Source organism: Alligator sinensis, unplaced genomic scaffold (genome assembly GCF_000455745.1).
Source record: "Alligator sinensis unplaced genomic scaffold, ASM45574v1 scaffold1055_1, whole genome shotgun sequence".
Lineage (NCBI taxonomy): Eukaryota > Metazoa > Chordata > Crocodylia > Alligatoridae > Alligator > Alligator sinensis.
The window spans coordinates 440,758-451,089 of NW_005842170.1; the positions used below are offsets into that span (position 1 = coordinate 440,758).

Sequence of the window (10,332 nt, forward strand, 5' to 3'; positions counted from 1 at the left end):
GCAGCATAAAAGGGAGCAAGCGGAAGTCAACACTGGCAGTAAGGTTGGGGGGCACTAATTGTGATGTGATGCAACTGTACAGTTGTCATAAACTACTGTGCAGTAGTGTCAGGAAAAAACCTGTGTGGGCATACCCGTGCAGTAATGTTAGTTACTTCACAGTCATTTAGTACTTGGTTATGTAAGTACTAAAAGACTGTGCAGTAACAACTGCTTGTGTAGATGCAGCCACTAACTCCCTTTGTAACAAATTGTTAGAGGATTTCTTGTGAATTTGGAGAATGGGTAATTCATGGTGAGCCGTGTGTGGGATCTGGGACTTAAGGAAAATAGAAAGATGGCCCTTTTGCCTCCCTAAGCTGAGGTCCCAAGAGTTTTATCCCTACTATCCAGAGATTTGAATTCCTGTCCTTTGTTAAGCAAGAGCAACTGGAGGAGCGTTACTGCCTGTTGTTGCTGTACTCATAAATGTCCAAGCTTAAATATGTAGCCACAAGAGCAACTTTACTGTAAAATGGTGTAGTTGTACCCAAGCCTGGGTTAGCTTCCCTGTCTCTGAAAGAGGCTGGGAAATGCACAGTGGTTCCATTTCTCTTGTGGTTAGACTGCTACCAGTAGCAGTGATAGTTAGTGTAAAGCTAGCTGAGGTATGTCTATGCTACACTGCAGTCATAATAGAATAGAAATACTATAAAAAGCAGTGAACAGCATAATAAGTCTAAATAAAATGTTCTAGAACTCTACTTTTAATGACCATGTGAATCCTAATGAGAAATACCAATGGAAGAGAAAGGTGTGTTTATTTCTACTTCAAAAGATATTAATTCAGTCTCTTCACTAAACTCTACTTTTTAGAGTGAATTTGAAAAATGTGTTTGCAATATCTATATTTTCAACCTGATGCTAGAAACATATTAGTTTGTAGTCTAGTAGCTTAGCTAGGAAAAGCTAAATCAATCTGCCTTTTTTATTTACATGCTTTATTCCTGAGAAATGTAATTGTAGTTTTTATTAACTTTATGTTTTATGGATCTAATATTTAAGAACAAGTCTATCTTTTATGTCAGAGTAAGAAGGTTAATATACTTACAGATTCTCCGGCAATACATCTTGGGCAAGGCTGGGCAGTACTTCTGCTTCCATGATTTTGAAAAATCTAATTAACAAGAATACAAAAAACTCTCAAAAAAGCAATTACTTGCCATTTTATTATATTTAGAACACATTCTACTAACAAATGTATTTTGTTTATACTGTTAACTTACCACTGAATTTTGCTTTTCCTCTGTAGTCTGAGGGATACACTGTTCTGGGAAACCTTCCTGTTTAGAATCCAGCTCCATAGTCCAGTAATCCATGGTGCATTCGTTTAATTGGCAGTGAGCATCACTCTCATTTGGAAGAGTTTCTAAACTTTTACACACACGTTTCTGGAAGAATAAAAAAGAGTATTTGGAAACTGTCACGACCCAGTGATTTTTTTGTGCCTCGGCACTATGGAATTTCCTGGCCACATGAGAGCTCCTTTGCACAGCAGAGTGTTCTGCTGCAATTAAGAGCCTGCGTGCAGGAGAGTTCCCGCCAATTTGCAGTTTCCTTTGCAGGATGCATTTCTTCTTTGCAGCAAAGAGTTCCCGCTATTCGGATGCAAATTTGTGCCCCGTTATTGGCCAGTGCTAAATTATTCACACGTGGCGGCTAGTAATTGGCTCGCTGGCCGTTTAAAATTCCGCGCGACTTCCGCCCAAGTCGAAGACCTTTGAGCATGCTGCAGAGTGTCTCTGAAGTTATCTGACTTGCGGCTGCCGATCGATAGACTGATCACCTATCGATCTTTCTTCCCGTCACCGAGCGCAACCCCGACGTACCCCTTTCCCCGCTGGCTTCGAATTGCGGACGGATTAACTGGCTTGGGCCCCGCCAGCTGGAACAACTTGTGTGGTTGTTCCGACGACCGGACCACCTGCGTCGTGATTGCAAGTGGCGTGAGTAAAGTCTTTTACAACCAATAAGTTGTGTCTGCCTCTCCATTCACCAGCCCACCCTGACGTACGAGCGTAACTCGAGTCGGCCCTGGCCGTCCGAGACAGAAACTTTTATCAAGCACTGGCTAATGCATCTGAAAACAACAAAAGCTGTGACAGAGAAAAAGGTCCTAGGTTTAGCTGCATGCTGAGGACACTGGTTTACAGCTTGGGAGGTTTTAATTTATTTCCCTACTCTGCCATGCATTTGCTGGATGTCTTTAGGTATCAGTTTATGCATCATGCAAAGCAGCACATTGCATTCTAACTTCAAAGTTGCTGGGACATCTACACAGTATAGTGCAGTACCCGGCAGAGATACTAGCTTGGGTCCCAGAACCAGGTATCCATGTCATGATGCACTCTGGCCAGGCTAATGAGCCCTGCTGTTCTTTATAGTTATTTTGATCCCTGAGCTAGCTCAGTTAGAAGCAGTTTGGGTGTCTCTGAAAGGTACTGCATTGTGCCATACAGAGAGATCCCTATTTCTCTGTACATCACTTTCCCATCAGTAAAATGGGGGACAACAGCATTTTCTCATCTCAGAGGGGAGATGCGAGACAAGGATTAGGAGGTGCCTAGTTACAGTAGGTGCATCAGGAAGAATTCTCAGATGCAGCTCAGCAGTGCAGGCTGGCCATGACATGGGGTTAGCCCCTAAAAGACATACCATGTGACTTTACAGTATAATGGAAGAATGGGAAAATATTTTAAAAAATTACTTGGGTATTTAGGAGCCTAAGTCCTACTGACTTTCAGTGAGACTTAGGTGCTTTTGAAAGTTTTCACCTATGCCCTTTTGAACTCAACTTTGATTTTTAAGAACAACAGTGTTCAGCCTTTCACTAGCGGAAGTGTCTCATAGGCAGGAAATAACTTGCCACTAAACTAAACAGACTACTGAAGCATGGAAACTAAATTTTAAAATTTGAATATGTACAAGAAATCCTGTTATGTAAAAATAAAATGGATCAATACAACATAAACCTCAGCGGAGAATAGTTGAAAAAAGAACACTACCAAGGAATAAAGGATATTTGTAAGGGAGGTAAATCAAAAAGTAAAATATGTATTGTACTAAGAAAGTGAATAATATAACAACAAAAAAATCGGAGAAGGTCCTCTAAAGACAGGCGGCCCTCCACTGGGAAAACATTCGTTTCCCTTTGTTGCTGCAGGACTCGTCCTTTATTAAAAGCTATGGCATACTAGTAGAGCAGCATAACTAGCAAGATGTATGAGATGAAGGATAAAAGGAAAAAGTGATTTACTGCTATGCATCAGAAGAAATTTGGCTTATCAAAAATAAATTCAAGGTATTGTTTGGGGGTTTAAGGTACTTAATATCAGTGACAGAAATTTAGCATACAGAGTAGCTGACTGACAATCGTATCATATTGATGCTAAAAGAACTTGTGGAAGCTTCCAGAGACGGCTGAAGAGAGAGCTAAATTTTCCTGAATTTGATGAATATGAACTATCATCTCACGGAACAGTAACAATCAATACCTTAATTTTGATTGCGAACAGAATACAGTCAAGGCAGGATCAAAGTTTATGATTAATAAAGACTAAAAAGTTAATTGTTGAGAGAGACTTGGTTTCCATAGGCAAAACATTACATCAAAATGACACCTCATTTGCCAGGAGCAATTCCAGTATGAGGATCACCCTAATGATCACTTTCTACAGTGTATCCAGTGTGGGTCCAGTGCCACCACAAGAAACATAGATCATATTTATTGCAGGCCAGGTAAAGAAGAAAAGATGATACTAAAAGAAGATACACACTAACCTCTCCTAAGAGCAAAATGTGAATGTGTGCGTTGAAAAAAATCTGCTTTTCAGAATAATGTCTTTTCCCCCTGAGTAATAATGAAGTTGCCACAAATTCATTTCCTGGCTTCATAGAAGACATTGATCATGTAAGAGAGAAAAACAGATTGAAGAACTAAATAGATAGAATTAACCAATCCAAATGCAATAGCATATGTGTGAGAGGCAGACTGTCATTTGCCTTCTTATACATATTTTATTATAATATTTATAATATCTTCTTAGAAGCCTCAATTTCAGGCGTTTACCTCTACTGATATTTGCTCTTTGCCCAACGTGTTTTATCCTATATATGCAGTAATAAAACAGCAGTCAGCACAGCTATATTTTGTTCAGTGTATTTATCAGCCCATATTTCACCTAGGAGACTACATCTACAAAATAGGTTCCTACTCCACAAGTATACTGAGAGCACTGCCGGCCTCCTCTCCTCCACCTACCATTCTCATTCCACATAAGTGTGGAAATAAGTGAAACCACTCCTGGGGCTATTTCTATTACCACTCTCAAGCTCTTTCTGCCATGTGAGTGGGTGGCCTCAGAGCAACTAAACTGCCTTGCATCTGGATTTGGTGCAGTGAGTGGAGTGGACAGAGAGCACTCTTCAGTACTGCTAACTCAAGAGTGCTGTGGGATCACTACAGATAATCTTTTAGAAAATGCTAAGTCCTTTGCTGGGCTTGAAGTCAAAGAATCTGGAAATTAACATGCAGTTAATCAGGATTTCCTTGAAAGCGAGAGCCGTCTCTTAAAGTACACTTGTGGAGTACAGACAAAGATGCCTAAATGTGCAGAAGAATAAAAGCACACCATGTATGATATATGCACTGGGGACAGTTCACAAGAGGAACTGTGGACGAGAAGGAAAGGAATGAGAACTCTTCCCTGCCTCCCAGCCCCTTTTCTGCCCCAACTCAGGACTTACCACAGTACTAACTTTTTGTACTTTGTGTACAAAGTCTGAGAGTATAGAGATTAGAAAAAACAGTGCCAGCTTCCCTGAAGACAGCAAACCTATGGCCCCACTTCCCCCATTGCATCAGTTAGCAAAGCTCCCATTTACACTCGAGCTCCATGGAGATGATTCATTTTAAAGGAAGGATCTACTAGAGAGATGCTCATCACATTGCACCAGTCAAAGGTTCCATTATTGGAAGATTCTTCCAAGAGAAGAGCATTTTAAGGGCTTTGATATTAAACCCAAGGAGTACATGGCTTACACAAAGTTATGCAAGCTTAAAATAAAGTCAGCTTCTCATTGTTCATACTGAGAGGAATCTTCGGCTCCTACCACTAGTTTAAATCTACAGTAGGAACCAATTTCCACTTGTCTGGCTCTTACAACACCTGCACTACAATCATAAGATACCAATAACTGATGTTTTATAGAAAAAACTCTCTTGTCAGATCTGCATGATGGACCTAACTCAGATATTTTGCTCTCTGCAAATGCAAGGTTTGCACTGGAGACAGTTAGTAGAAAATCTGACTTGGTACCTGTCATGTAGATCTGAGACAAGAATGTTATCCTGTCTCTAGTAACTCATTTTGTTACTGGACAAACTACAATGTCTGAGCCAAGAGAAGGTTATTATCTGGCTGGGTAACCTCAAAAAGAAACAGAGGATTTTTCTTCCATGTATACTAGTCACTTGGAGTCAGAGAAACTTGAAAGCATGAATCCATGGAAAAGACATTTTTTTTCTTACCTGTAAATGGTATTTCTCTGATGGACAAGGTTAGCCTCTAACTAGATGGGTTGTTGCTCATGTCACACTTGAACAGGCATGAACAGCCAATGGAATAGGAGCATATGAGCAACAACTCAGGTTGATTTGAGGCTCCTATTAACTTCCCCAGAGTCAATGCTCTGGCATGCACTATAAAGAGAAGTGCTTATATGGCAGAAACTGAGACACACCTTGTTGGAATGTGTTTCATTAAAGGAATAAACTCACTTGAGCTTAGTTCAAGTGAAAAACTTTTATCCTGAAAGTGCAAACTTCAAACTCCTAACAGACTGTCCTCATGAGGCACATTACAGAAGTAGGGCAGTAGTGAAGTGAATAGTGTTAGGTAAGGCCAACTAGTGATAAGACAATAACATCCAAAAGAGGGGTGTTCATCAGACAAATAACAATTATAAGGTAATAGGCAGATGGACCATTTCCAGTTAGACAATGAGTATATGGGATCTGTACAGCATTCCCTCCTAAAAGGGATGGGACCTTTCAAGTCAGAACAAACAGTAAGAAAAGCTGTGTAGCGGTATGTGTGCAACACCTAATAAAACTACTTCTTTAGAAACAGCTAATAGCACTGCTATCTATTCTGTGCTACAAGGGGTGACATTTACTGCTAGGATATTATCCTTAGGACCTATACTGTGTGCCAGTTCCATGTATATATTAGAACTTTTTTCTGCATGAGAAAATTAGCACACAGTAAGCAAGGTGTGAACATGCGTTGCACTAACTTGCTGTGTGGATACTCATAGTTACACATTGGGTGCGTCTACATGTTCATTAATGTGCCTTAGCTACTGCATATTTAGTTTAGTACTTGCTTAATGAAGTACTAATTACATGCACAGTAGCTACAGTTACTGCGCAGTGGCACCAGCACATGGTTATTTTGTGATGCTTACTGTGCATTAGCCTAATTACACCGTGCAGTAGGATATTAGAATGGTTTTAACTGCCATGCTACTTGTGCAGTGTTATTAGGCTAATGCACAGTAAACATCTCATGTAGACATGCCCATTAACTTGCAAAGCAACTTTTTCCATTTTCAAAGTAAAATAAACTACCTTACACAAAGGTACATTTTGTGTATATTAAGCATGTCCCCATAGGCATGAATAAGGAACAGCTTAGGTATGACTTTACAGTGTACTTGCCTACTGCATAGGCAAGCCCCTTCTGACAGGAAGGTTTCCTATATCCAAATAGCTAGCATTATTTGGATCTCAGCACCATACATCATAGTCATAAGTGGATGTATATAATGTGCACCTTTATGATATGTTAATTTGGGATTGGGACTATGAGATATGTAGTCAGACCACATCTTGCCCTTATGCAATACATATGGCATACTCCATAGTTCATGTAGGTGGTTCCAAATGACTGAGGGGTGAGGTGCAAATCTGGCCAATATTTATCACCTGTTCTTTCCAAGAGCTTAATACAAGACATGCCTCAATATCTGGTGTGTCCTCATGAAGCGATAGTTAGCAACTTAGAAATGACTTGGCTCTTTGCTTTCTGCCAACCATATTGCTTTACATATTTGTATTTGTATCAGCATGCTTTGTCTGCATCCATATTATAATTGATAAAACAATGTTCCCATATGCTTATGTTTATTAGCATTCATGGTTCCTCTTGTTCATGTAAGAAAGTGGCATACCATGTTCTAGGTAGCTAGCTAGCTATATTGCTGCATATAAGTTCAATGTAAGGACCACTGAATTCACTTCATTATGAATTTGAGAATAAGAATGAGGGGGAAGGATAAGGGCCATGGGGTTCCTTTGCCTCTTACCATGACAAATATGTTGTTTTAAGCAGTGCTATACTACAGCCTTCCTGGTAGTATAGTGCTCTAGGTCTGCTACTGCTACATGTCACTGCATGATTTCTCAGTGTCATACGAATGCTTTGGATAACAAATACCTTTTTGGTACAAGATGTAATAATTGTTTGGGACATATCATGTGCATCTCACTCTTGTTTTGCACTAGTATCTCATACGGACTATGGGAAATAATTTCCCAAACAACTGAATCAGACATGCCCAACCCAGCTGTTGTCTTCAGGGCTGAGCAGTGTATCACTGTAAAAGGCTGTACAGTTTAGTTGCTGGCAGTAGGCCTTTAAAAAGGGGGCTAGTATGATGGGCAATATGTGGGCCCTAGGAAGGGCAATATAGCCAAATATTTTGATTCAGCTAATTCAGTTTCCAGTGCTCATGGCCCATGGTAAGAGTAGTGTCTGTCGAGTACAAGCAGTGCAATTTCTGCTTAGGTATTAAATAGAAGTGAAGAAGGCCAGTCTTTAACAGTGGGTGGTGCTGGTGATAGCCTCTTTATTTTCTGGCTGTAGGATGGGATTATTAAAACCGTTAATAATACCTAAATGAAGCTGTGCAATGTCCCCTTGTTTTGTAGCATTCTAGATGGCCTACTAAAATCGGCAAATATTTGTCATTGTTAATACGATTTCTCCCCTTAAAACATTTCTTACAATTAACCCTTTATAATGCTGTTAACTTTGGGAATCACAAATTCTGCCATATTGATTTATATGTTTGCTTCTTCATGGAGTATGTTTCAATAACATGCAGTGGTAGATGGGCAGAATTATGGAGTAACTGCTGTGTTCTAAAAGACTTGGGGTTTTTCCCTTGAACTTAATTAAATGTACCACAGGAATAATAATAAAAAAAAGACAGCAGTAATATTAGTAAAATTAGTAATATTCCTACCATTTTTTCTAATATACTTCCAGAACAGGGGTACTTAACCCCCGCCTGGCCCATGGGTCAATCCAACCCTTGGTGCTGTCATGCACCCTGCAATGCTCCCCCTGGGTCTGAAAATTTGGTGGTGAGGGAGCAGTGGCACTGCACTTCTACTACTACATTTCTGGACCTATGGGGAGCCCTGTGGGTTGGAGTGCGGTCCTGCATGCTGGATCAAATGAGTAGAGCAGTGCAGGGTCTGATCTCACTTAGTGGAGCTAGGCAGGAATAGTGTGGGGCAATGGGGTCCAACCCTGGCATGCAGCAGCCAACTGAGGCTGTGTGGGGTCTGATCCAGGTGAGCAGGGCCCAATTTGGCCCTCAGGGTCACAATGCTGATCAGCACCGAAGGGGGGCACTACGTTGTTTGATTCTGATTGCTGCATTCTGTGGTTCTGTATAGAAAGATTAATAATGTCATTAAAGAAAGCTGCATGAAGTACCTTGAGCAGGGATGGTCAAAATGGCAGATCTGGCCGGCGGCCGGACTCCATTTCTCAGCAGTCCCTGCCCATGTAGCTGCAGCTGGTTTCCATGGAGACCCCAGCAGCCATAGGACCATGACAGTGTGTGGCCAGGGTTTCCATGGAGACCAGCCCCAGCAGTGCTGGCAGGGTGTGTGGCTGGGAGGGGAGCTCTTGCAGGGTCGGGGCCGGATACTTGCAGCGGTGACTGCGCGGTCCACTCCAGGCAGAGCTGTGATCCACTGCCCACATGCCCTGGGCAAATCGGCTGCAGTGAAGCAGGGAAATGGAGTCTGCTACGGGCCTGATCTCACCTGTGGGATGGGCTTTGCCTGCCCCTGACTTATATGGTAAGAAACTCCTAATGTAACTTTTAAGCAACAGCCTCTGTTCAGTGAAAAAGAGCATTAACTACATGCTGATAGTAGAACACATTCCAGGAGAATCTCTTCTTAATTTATTAAAAGGATAGTCTTAAATTTTTTTAGAGTCATGGAGAAGTAGGGCTGGAAGGGACCTCCAGAGGCCATCTAATCCAACTCCCCCCCGCCAAAAACAGGATCATTTCTATCCAAACTACCCCAGACAAACCATAATCTAAACTCTACATAAGACTGTCAGCCCTGACCCAAAAGAGACCCAACTCCTGCCACAGGTAAAGCAGGGGAACCACAGCAGCCAACGTCCTGCTTCTAGAAAATGTCAATATATGCCCAAGAGATCTGGGTACACGGCCATGTCCCCTGCTACAGAGGAAGGCAAAACCCTCCCACAGTCTGGAGCGATTTGACCGTTCCTTACTGATGCCAATATGGTGATCGGTCTGTCCCCGAACAGAAGGGCAAGACCCTCCAGCCAGGAACCTCCAGCTTTGGTCCCAGCAGGAGCACCGGCACACCCGAGTCAAAGTCCTCAGCCTTCATCAAGGACCAACCCATGTAAGGTGGTTAATGTTAATAAATCGATCAAGGACCAACAAATCAGACTCTGCGGATTTGAAGTCTGCTTGGCCTGGATCTGTAAGTTATGAGATCAAACTCATTCGCAGACTGGAGGAAAAACAGAAGGGCAAAAACTACATCGCATCACCTTGTAACACTGCCCTTAACCTTTGCTTGTGCCAGCTGGGGGGAAACCAACAATTCATGCTGCAGGCTGCAAGCCAGAGAGGAAGAGGAAGAGGGGGAATGCCCCTCCCCCCAGTTTTGCATCCTGTGGGCTGGCAACCTGGGCAAGAGGGACCCAGCAGAGGCAGCTCTTCTTATTTCAGTGTTAGTGGGTGTGTGGTTGTACCCGTGTTGGTCTCGGGCCAGAGGCAGGCACGGTTCTTTGAGTACAGGTGATTCCTTTTTTGGCATCTCAGAACAGACACTCCCTCTGCCCAAAGAAGGGTGATTGCACCCGACAGCTTGCAAGGAGCCCTTTCCCAACTACTCACCTGGTCTAATAAAAGCTGTTACCTCTACTCAAAGAGCCGTGCCCG

The 10,332-nt window shown here is 42.1% G+C and overlaps 1 long non-coding RNA gene across 1 annotated transcript in view; it reads right to left on the reverse strand.

The window, feature by feature from the left end:
* The window catches only part of LOC102385513, a 19,555-nt gene extending 9,223 nt beyond the window's left edge, over positions 1-10,332 (reverse strand). The window contains exons 1-3 of the long non-coding RNA XR_324115.3: positions 10,288-10,332; positions 1,266-1,430; positions 1,091-1,156 (exon numbers count right to left, since the gene is read on the reverse strand). This is a non-coding gene — a long non-coding RNA (uncharacterized LOC102385513). The remainder of the gene's footprint in view (positions 1-1,090; positions 1,157-1,265; positions 1,431-10,287) is intronic.